Here is a 10,771-nt window from a genome sequence, read left to right on the forward strand (position 1 = left end):
AGAATAACTAGGAAGTCTGGGTCTATTTTCATTCTGCCAAATGCAAGGAATGAGTGGTACTAGATGGGGCATCAGGATATTTACCATGGAATTTAGCAGCATAGAGTAGCTTTCTGAGTATAGTGTGGCCTTCCTGAATCAATGATTAGTCAGGTATGTTGTTGGTGTGATGAAAAACCCAACAAGAATAAATTAGAGGACATTTTTTTTTTACTTAGGTTTTCAGAGTTGTCAGTTCACATAAGGCCATCTCAATTGCTCTGGGCCAAACTGAGGCAGAATATCATGGCTGAATGACATAGAAAAGGAAAGCATCTTGAATAATTAGAATCAGGAAGCAGAGAGACTTCAGTCTCTTGAGAGAACAAAAACAAAATATAAACCCCAAACTCTCATCCACAGTGACAACTTCATTCAGCCATAGTCTACCTGCATATAGTTACCACCTATATCATTGGATTAACCACTGATTAGTTTACACCTCACAACATCTTCATTTCTCCTCTCAATATTCTTGCATTGTCTCACCCATGAGCTTTTGTGGGACATCCTATATACAAATCATAAGAGTCCCTCAATACCCATGTGGTAGATATCTCTCTTCATTGATTTCTGTCCTCAAATGCATGGCACAGCTGGGCTCTCTGAGACCTCCACAAGGCTGCAGTTCTGAACTTGAAGGGATGCATTTAAGATCTTATGGTATAACATTCATCTCTAGATTTTGGGAAAGTATGTATTGGTCACCATGAAAATTATGAATCTTCTGGGCATACTACTAATAGGAAGCCACTCATATCAGCTGAAGGGACAAAAGAAGAGATTGAGGAGGTAAAGGTTTAGCATTAAACTTTTTTCAAGTTTCTTTGGTCAAAATATCACCCTTGACTTCCCTGCTTCCTTGACCTCACTCTTTCAATTCTTCTAAACGTTTTTTTTTTTTTTTTTAATCTGGGTCTAATTCAGATGGGCTGTTGTCCTTCCATGTTCCTGTCCATGGGTAGGGAAGCTCCCTACTGAGAAACTATTGATGCCAAGTGACTCAGCATAAGGTCACCATGGGTGCTCACACTCCTCATAGTTCTCTCAGTATCTCCCAGGTGGACTTTGGTTTTATCTTTGACATTTCATTTAATATCCCTCTTGCTGTTGATATGCTTTTATGGAGTACACATATTATAATTTTTTTACTTATTCAACCACCTTCTTTTATGGATTTACCACCAATTTTGGGCTCAAACATTGTGTTTGGCATATCTCATTCTGCAATGGACCATAAGTGGCCACATTTGTTCTTATTTTTTAATCATCCATGCTTTATGTGGCATATTCAAATGCACCAGAATTCAGACCTGATAGACAAAACAAATTTAGGTTCCTTATTGTCTGTGAAGTTCATCAGTGTCAGGTTCCAGGGCTGAGCTCTGCAAAATGAGTTGCCAAGGATTCCTCAAGCAGGGAAGATACTGCCTTTCAACCATGGTGAATTCCAGGTTCAGGGCTATGAACTGAGGCAGGTGAGCATAAAAGTCTCCTCAAGGAGTCTGTCCATGCTCTACACAGGGAGAAGTGACCAAGTGCCCCCTTCCCTCATGCAAGACTGCATAGAAAATTCTTCCTGCAGAGAGGTATGGTTGGAGGGGGGAGGAAATTCCAGAAAGGACTGTGCAGGCATCTTTGGAAGACCCTAGGGTAGAGAAGTCTTCCCAGGGATGACTTCTGGAAAATAATAAATAGTTCCCTGAGATTATCAGGAGGCCCATGCAGTAATGCTTGCCCTTCCCAGTGTCCTGGGGTGACCTTGGGTTAGTCTGATCCTCAGAATATGTCACTGCAGCCCCAGATACAGTTTAAACTCTTCTGATGTCCATTCAGGGACTGAAGTTTGACTCCTCTTGTTCATCCCCAGGACTGGCCTCACTCTTGAACTCTGTACAACCCAAGCAACTCTCCTGGCTGCCTCAGAATGCCCCTCTACTGCCCCTTGCTGGTTGATGATTCACAGAGTAACAAACCCTCTCCTGGGGACCCTAAAGCCTCTGTCACTGGAGAGCTTGGTGTCAGGATGTCCAGCTTCACTCTTTGCCAGTTGTGCTAAAATGTACCCTGTGCTGTGTTTCAGATTGGTGGCATTCACAGTGCATGGGAAGTCATGGCAGGTCAAGTTCCTCTACCAGGTGATTTTTTTCTATTACAAGAGAATCCATCAAACTCAAGCCTATTGCCCCACATGCAATAATTTAGAGAAATTTTATCAAACCTTGTGCACATGCCTGCTTCTTACATATTAAGAAACCAAGACTCGTGTTCCATCTATGTCATTACAGATAATGAAAGAATGCTGCCAATGTGATGATTTCTATATGTGTTTTACCTTTTCTTAAGTTCCTCAAGTTCCTTAAGTTCCTGCTCCATTACAAGCTTCCATTGTGATTGGTTTATTTTTCCCCATCATACCACTTTAGTTACCTTTCATATCCTTTTATCTATATTTTAAATTTGTTTTCATAGTGGTTTCTACATGCTTTATACCCACTGTTTTTCATCAATACCAACATAGTTTGCAATGATGCTGCCTGAGTTCTATTACCATGTTCCCTCTCCTCCTACCCTCATCTATTCTTGCATATGATGCTGTTGTCACAAGTATGATGTGCATACTGGCATTCTTGGGTTCATTTCCATTCTTGATTCAAACTATGAACATTTTTCTCTTGTCTTTTAATTCATATGGTAAACTATTAATTATTTCAGGTGTTTGTTGGAATGATGGAAAGCTACACAACAAGAATGTAGAACCACAGTCTAATCCCTGCATCCCGCCCCCTGTAGCTTCCCCTGCTGCCTTCCACTGGATTCCAGGCCTCCTCCCTGCAGAAGAGCTTCAACTCTTTCTGGTCTTCAGTTCCCAGCTGGTCTCTGCTGCCACCTATTGGACTCTCTCTGTCAGGGAGCATTTTAAGCAATTGGATGTAGTGTTTGAAGTTAAAGAATTAAAATTGCCCTAAACACCACCATTGGGTTCCAGGCTGACTCCATCCCAAGTGTCAAATGCCTGATCCTTCCAGGTCTCTGGCTGGTACTGGTCAAGTGCCAGGACACTGACTTTACACAAAGATGCTGTGTGTCTTAACATGAGAAACCCTCCCTCTCTGTATCCCCATTAACTCATCAATAGAAGGAACTAGAAGATCATTGAGAGGGTGGTAAGTCTGATTCCTGAGGGAGAGCTACGGAAGAGTCTACACATCTTACCAAAGATCACCAGAGGTGCCAGGGTTCTTGGGTTCTCAGAGGCCTCTCCAAGGGTATTGGATCTTGAGAGCTAGTCCCTAACTGAGAATTGTGAGACTCAAAACAATTGTTCTGCCCCCAGAAAAATACTCAGTTATTCTCTGCCTCAGAATCCCCAATTCCCCACTCTGCAGTGGGACCATCATACAACATGAGAAGAACCATTGGGGATGAAAGGGAGCAGGAAGCTGAGGACACCTGGGCCTAGGAAAGATGAGTGTCTTATAGCCACAGGCAGAGTTTCTGAGGCCTGTGAATAGAAATCAGGCAGCTAGGAGAAATCAGGAGGCTAGAGCAAGTCCTTCTGACAGGGGTGCAACTGTAAGGGCATACCTACTCCTTTTCCCCAGGAGAGACAAGCCAGGCTCCAGGGACACTGAGAAAAGGGCCAGCTAGACCCAGACTCCTCTGTCAGTGCCAGAATTCAGCTCTCAGTGTATCAGCTTGGAGCAGGGAAGGGTGTGAGCATCTAGAGCTGCAGCTGTATCAGCTGGAGAGATCCTCTGCCCAGCCCCCTGAGGATTTCCCGATATCAGGCCAGACCTGGACTTTTGAATTTCTGAGTGTGGCCATCATGTGAGGATGTGGTCTGTGGTGAGACGTCTGCTGCCAGTGCAGGAGCTGGTCAGGGGAGGGCAACTGAGGCTAGGGGAATTATAGCTGGAGATGCTATATTTAGGGATATTTCCTTTTATTCTCCCTGAGACTTGGGACAGTCCCTGGGGGAAACCACACCTTCTGGATCCATATAGGGGTGCTGTGGATGGAACAGCTGTATCCCAAACTCCTAGGATGGAACTTGCCACCAGTCCCCAAGATGTGAAGACTCCCAGGCCTGAAGTAGGAGTGAGACATGCTCCCCAACAGGAGAAAAGCTGAACTGTCTCAGGGACCTCCCAGGGGTTGTCCCCTGAGCCCTGCATGACATCTTTTATGCCACCTTGTTCATCTATAAGTTCAGTGACGTGGGGTTTATTAACACCAATCCTGGCCCTCAGAACAGGAGAAAACAACATTGTGCCAAGGAAAGATCCAGCCTGAGGATCCTCAAAATCTGATCTAATGAGTTAAGAAAAATCATTCAGACATGATTACCATCCTTCATTTTATCTCTTTCTTCCTTCTCTTCATGATCATCATTGATAATTGTGAAGGTTCTGAGACTTTACCTTATTTGCAAGCTAAAATGCAAGCCTGCCACAGTTTCACAGATGCTGCAGAACACAAAAGACTCTTAGATCAGAGACAAAAAACAGATTGTCATGGCAATAACAGGTGCCCCAAAGCAGCATTTTCTTGCACTGTTTCCACAAAGCCATGCAAAGAAAGTCAGGTGACGTTTGTGAAACTGAGTTGAGCACACCAAATCTTTTATTTTGAACAGCAAGCCTACCTGTTCTTTGCTCCAAAGGGAAACACTCTATCTTCCAAAGTTGCTCACTATACAAACATCCTTGAAAATATAGTCAAGAATGAAAGTGTTCAACACTTTGGCTTAAGAGACATGAAGAAAAGCAGAGCCTCATGAATACTTTCTCCTGACAACTATGATCTATACCAACAAGGTAAATCCCATTTCCATTACCACATCCCATGGATATTGCTAGACTGATTTTCACCAAACTTAGTGGTAATTTTGAGGAGTTTATAATTCAAAACATGGGCCAAGCATCATTTAAAAGAGGTCTTTCAGAAAATTTACCATCATTGGTCCTAGGAGGCCCCTTTAATAATTGCTAAAACAAAACAAATTCCCACAGGGCTGCAGTTCTGAACTTGAAGGTATGCATTTAAGATCTTATGGTAGGGTCTGGGATTGTGGCTCAGCAGTAGAGTGCTCACCTAGCATGGGCAGGGCCTGGGTTCGATCCTCAGCACCACATAAAAATAAAAAGGTATTATGTTGTGTCCATCTACACCTAAAAAATAAATATTTTTTAAAAAGATCTTATGGTATAACAAGATAATTATGGTTAACAAAAATTCATTGTATATTTCAAAGTAGTTAATAGAGAGGATTTTGAAAGTTCCCCACACAAGAAATGAAAAATTTTTGAGGCAATGCATTTGCCAATGACCCTGATCTAGTCATTTTAAATATATGTATAAATATAAATACACATATTTAAACATCACACTGTAACCCATAAATGTGTATAGATATTATGTATTAATTAACATTAAATGTTTCTCAATGAGTTTTCTGGCAGAAAAAGCAACAGGATACTTCATAGGACTGCAGTCTTATGAGTGGCAGAGCAGGGAGCTTTCACCATGTAAAATCCAAAGTCCTAAGGATCTTAGACATTTGTACACTAGTCTCCAGGGCACCAGAGTACAGAGAGGGGAAGTAGCCCAAATGACACCAGTCACAACATAGAAGAAAGCTCTATTCAATCAGGTTCAGATTGGGCTGATATTTAACAGAGCAGCTACCATAGGCTGGACTCTGAGCTTTGAGTTTTCCCATGCACTGAGCAGCCTGACACCATCGGGAGAACAGTGTCATCATCAACAAAGAATGCCCTGGTGCCATTCTAAGATCAGGCTACAAAAGACCAAGCCTGGTTACTTCTTGGCCCTGTGGTATCACAAAAGTAGGGAAATGTCCTGAGCATCAACTTCTTCATCTTCAAAGAAGGGAGGGTTAAAGTGTGTAAATCACTCAGCCAGTGTTAAAGCATCACTATTACCATTAAATTATGAACTATATACCTTTCCCTCAATGTACCCCAACTCTAAGCCAGTGCCCATCCCCCTCCTCCATCACTGCCTAACAGAACTCAAACTTTGACTCAGGCAGGGAGCTAGGCACAAGTCTTCCAGGTCTACCAAGGACTAGAAATGCAAGGAACATGCTCATTTCTAGTTTCTAGCTCATCCTGCACCCCACTTCCTGAACAAATTTGGACCCTACATTCATCTTCTCTGGTTCTTACTTTTCTCATATGTAAAACAGGAACATTTTCCCCAAGGATATCCCAAGAGTTGTTCTGAATCCCAAAGTGAGACAGAAAACAAGTTAACCTGCATTCATCAGACGCCTGCTAGTCTCAATAACCCTTGTAGCCTCCCTGATGCATAAGAACACTCTCCCCACTTTATAGACAAGAAAACTGAAGCCCAGAAGTGACCTATGCCTGAAGGGACTCAACATCTTGATTTCACCACCACTGCTTTCCTGAGGGGTACAGAATCACTCCCTGTAGGGAGGATCCTTTCCTGATTCAAGAGAGAGCCAGACAGGAGCAGGCCAGGCTTGGCCAACTCAGCCAAGGTAGGGTTAGTCTAAACTGGCCAGAGTGCAATGTGTAGCAGTGGAGCCTGGGGCCTTATCAGAAAAGCCACAGCCCTGTCCCCTCCTCCTGACATCAAGTCTTCTGGGACTCCTCTTCCATTGAGCCCTCAGCAAATTTCCACAGCCTCTCTAGGACCCTGGGTGACATTCCACAAACCCATGATGCTCTTGGGGAACTAAGAAAAGATGTAAAAGGTGGTTCAAGAGGACCCCATCCAGGGCTCCAGGTGTGGGGCCAGACAGATGGCTGCCCTGAGAAGCAATTAGGGCCTGAATCCTTATCATAGCAGGGCAGTTGGCAGATATCTCTCTGCAAGAGACACCCAGGGTAACAACCATGGGCCCTGGATCAGGACAACTGAAGGCAGAGGCCAGAGCCAATCCAGGATAAGGATGGGAACAAGAGCCACATGGACCTGTATATACTGAAGCAGCCACTGCCAGCAGGAGGACCAGGACTATCATCTTTATGGACCCCATGCCACAAAGATGTCTCTGACCCTGAAAGCAGATTAGGCCCAGATTACCACCCATGGTAGAGGCCACAACTGTAGCAACTGGGAGCGGGCTTTGGGCCCAGGAGCCTGACCATGAAGCTGCAGAAACTTTTGAACAGGTAAGGAGTCTTGGGGGAACATGGGATTCTCAGCTGAAGCTGGAAATGGGTGGAAGAGGAGGAGGGCAGAAGAGGTGGCAAAAAGAGTGAGAAAGGATCAGCCTGAGACACTGGTCTAAAATGCTGATTTTTTTTGTCCATTGTGGGTTTGTTTGAATTAATTTTCAACATTCTATTGAATTATTATTTATCTTGGCTCCTCAGTTTTTCACTCACTTCCATAGTCCATTGGTAAAATCTACCATTTGCACAGGATTCAGCCTTTAACTCCTCCTTCTCCCTGCTTCCTCTTGGCTGTGTTCTGCACCCTTATGGTTTGGCTGATCCACTGATGGGGGGAAGCAGGGATCAGACCATCAGCCAACGATCCTCAACCAGGGATTCATCGTGAGGTTGCCTCCTCCCCAGAACTGTAGATGCATGACCATGTCTTGTATTTTGTGACAAAAAGAGAGATGCTGGGGAGTGAGTGATTGGCCCATGAGATGCCCCTCACAACTAATGAGCTACATTCCCAGCTCTGTCCTATGATGGTCTAAGAGAAGGGGTGTTCTGCAAAGCCCTCCTCTGAGAATTAAGTGAGGTTTTAGCTTGGTCTCCCCCAAGGATGTGCCCTCACTGCCTTGTTCATAAACATTTCCTGGGGGACAGGCCTGTAGAAAACAGAGAGGGCTTGCCTACACCAAGGGACCTGTCTAGTCATGGGGGACAGACTCATGGTCCTTTCTGGGAGCCATAGAGTTATATAAGGGATGCTCCCTGGGTGGCTTGATGCCCAAGCTCATCTCACAGATGAATGAGCACTGGCTAGTGATGGGGTAGCCCAGAAGAGACACTAGAACTCCATGGAGAGGAAAGGAGGTGGGCACCAAGGGAAGCAGGGAGTTGCTGGGCTAAAGCAGGTGGAACCCTTAGGTCTGATGCCCCAGATTAGGTTCTGCTGTCTGGGTGCAGCTTTGGGGGATTTAAGTCAGAGTCAAATGTGTTTTTGAAAAACTGGCTCAGGTTTGGAGTCTGTTGTGAGGCCAGATTGTGTCCAGAGACAGAGACAGAAGACAGAGATGGGGCAGCTGCTGGAGATCTGGGAGGTGGTGAACTGGGACCACAGACTGCTCCTGGGCATAGGGAGAATGTGCTGGTCCACATGCCAAAATTGCTATGAAATTGATAAATTAGAGGAGGAATTGGCCCATTATGAATAAGCATCAAAAAAATGATCTGGAGAGGGAACTGTGAACACGCACAGAGCAGGCCCAGCGGCCTGCTGAGGGGCAGAGCCGCCCCCCACCCCCCTCGCCTGCCAGGTAGGGGAAGGGTGACCACCGACAGAAAAGGCCCAGTGGCCCGCGGCGGGACAGAGCTTCCAATCACTCCTGCAAGGTAGGTGGGCCTGCGACCCACCAGCAGAAGAGGAGCAGCCGCCTGCTGAGAGGCTGAGCCGCCCCCTCCCCCTGCGCCGGCATAGTAGAGGGAACTGGGACCAAACACAGAGCAAGCCCAGCGGCCTGCTGAGGGGCAGAGCCACCCCCCACCCCCCTCGCCTGCCAGGTAGGGGAAGGGTGACCACCGACAGAAAAGGCCCAGTGGCCCGCGGCGGGACAGAGCTTCCAATCACTCCTGCAAGGTAGGCGGGCCTGCGACCCACCGGCAGAAGAGGAGCAGCCGCCTGCTGAGAGGCTGAGCCCCCCCTCCCCCTGCACCGGCATAGTAGAGGGAACTGTGACCAAACACAGAGCAGGCCCAGCGGCCGGCTGAGGGGCAGAGCCGCCCCCCACCCCCCTCGCCTGCCAGGTAGGGGAAGGGTGACCACCCACAGAAAAGGCCCAGTGGCCCGCGGCGGGACAGAGCTTCCAATCACTCCTGCAAGGTAGGCGGGCCTGCGACCCACCGGCAGAAGAGGAGCAGCCGCCTGCTGAGAGGCAGAGCCGCCCCCTCCCCCCCGCGCCTGCAAGGTAGTCGGAACTGTGACCACTATCGGAACAGGTCAGACCTGCAACCGAGAGACAGAACAGGCCCAGTGGCCTGAGGAAGGGTAGAGCCGCCCCCCCCCACGCCTGCAAAGTAGACGGACCTGCGACCCACTGGCAGTACAGCCCCAGAGGCCTGCAGAGGGGCAGTGCCTCTGCCTGCGCCTGCAAAGTAGGCAGAACTGCGACCACCGACAGAACAAGCCTAGCAGCCCGCAGAGGGACAGAGCCGCCGCCCGCGCCTGCAAGGTCGGCGGACCTGCTACCGACTGGCAGAGCAGGCCCAGCGGCCTGCCGGCGTGGTAGGCACATTGCCCCAATTGGAGGAGGGGCAGAGCCGCCGCCCGCGCCTGCGAGGGAGACTTTGCAACTATACAAGACCAATATAAATATATAGGGGGTAAATTCAATAGCACAACAGTTTCACCAAGTAGAAAGGAATGCGAACAGTATGAAGAGACAAGGAAAGAAAGGACCACAAGCATTGCAGGTCAACTCAACGTTAGAAGAGGTAATAGCTGCAGCTGATGGAATGTCAGATAAAGAATTCAGGATATACATGCTTCAGATGATCTGGAGTCTCAAGGAAGACATCAGACAGCAAAATCAGACAATGAAAGATCACTTCAACAATGAATTACATAAACAAATCCAAGAAGCAAAAGATCAACTATACAGGGAGATAGAGGTTATAAAAAACAAACAAACAGAAATCCTAGAAATGCAGGAAGCAATAAGCCAACTTAAAAACTCAATTGAGAATACGACCAGCAGAGTAGAACACTTAGAAGACAGAACATCAGACAATGAAGATAAAGTATTTCAACTTGAAAAGAACATAGACAGCTCAGCAAGAATGTTAAGAAACCATGAGCAGAACATCCAAGAAATATGGGATAACATCAAGAGACCAAATTTAAGAGTCATTGGGATACAGGAAGGAACAGAGTTTCAAACCAAAGGAATGAGCAATCTATTCAATGAAATAATTCGAGAAAACTTCCCAGACTTGAAGAATGAGACAGAATCCCAAATCCTAGAAGCCTACAGGACGCCGAATGTGCAAAATCATAAGAGACCCACACCTAGACACATTATAATGAAGATGCCCAACATACAGAATAAGGAGAGAATTTTAAAAGCTACAAGAGAAAGGAAGCAGATCACATTTAGGGGTAAGCCAATCCGGATAACAGCTGATCTTTCAACACAGACTCTGAAAGCTAGAAGATCCTGGAATAACATATTTCAAACACTGAAAGAAAATGGGTTCCAACCAAGAATTGTGTTTCCAGCGAAATTAAGCTTCAGGATGGAAGATGAAATTAAAACCTTCCACGATAAACAAAAGTTAAAAGAATTTGCAGCTAGAAAACCATCTCTTCAAAACATCCTTGGCAAAACATTACAGGAAGAGGAAATGGAAAATAACAATGAAAACCAACAGTGGGAGGTAGGACACTAAAGGGGGGAAAATAATCAAAGTGGAAAACAAACCATGTTTAGTAACATAAATAAACAAATATGGCTGGAAGAACAACCCATATCTCAATAATAACCCTAAATGTTAATGGCTTAAACTCACCAATCAAGAGA

This window comes from Marmota flaviventris, chromosome 1 (genome assembly GCF_047511675.1).
Source record: "Marmota flaviventris isolate mMarFla1 chromosome 1, mMarFla1.hap1, whole genome shotgun sequence".
Classification (NCBI taxonomy): Eukaryota; Metazoa; Chordata; class Mammalia; order Rodentia; family Sciuridae; genus Marmota; species Marmota flaviventris.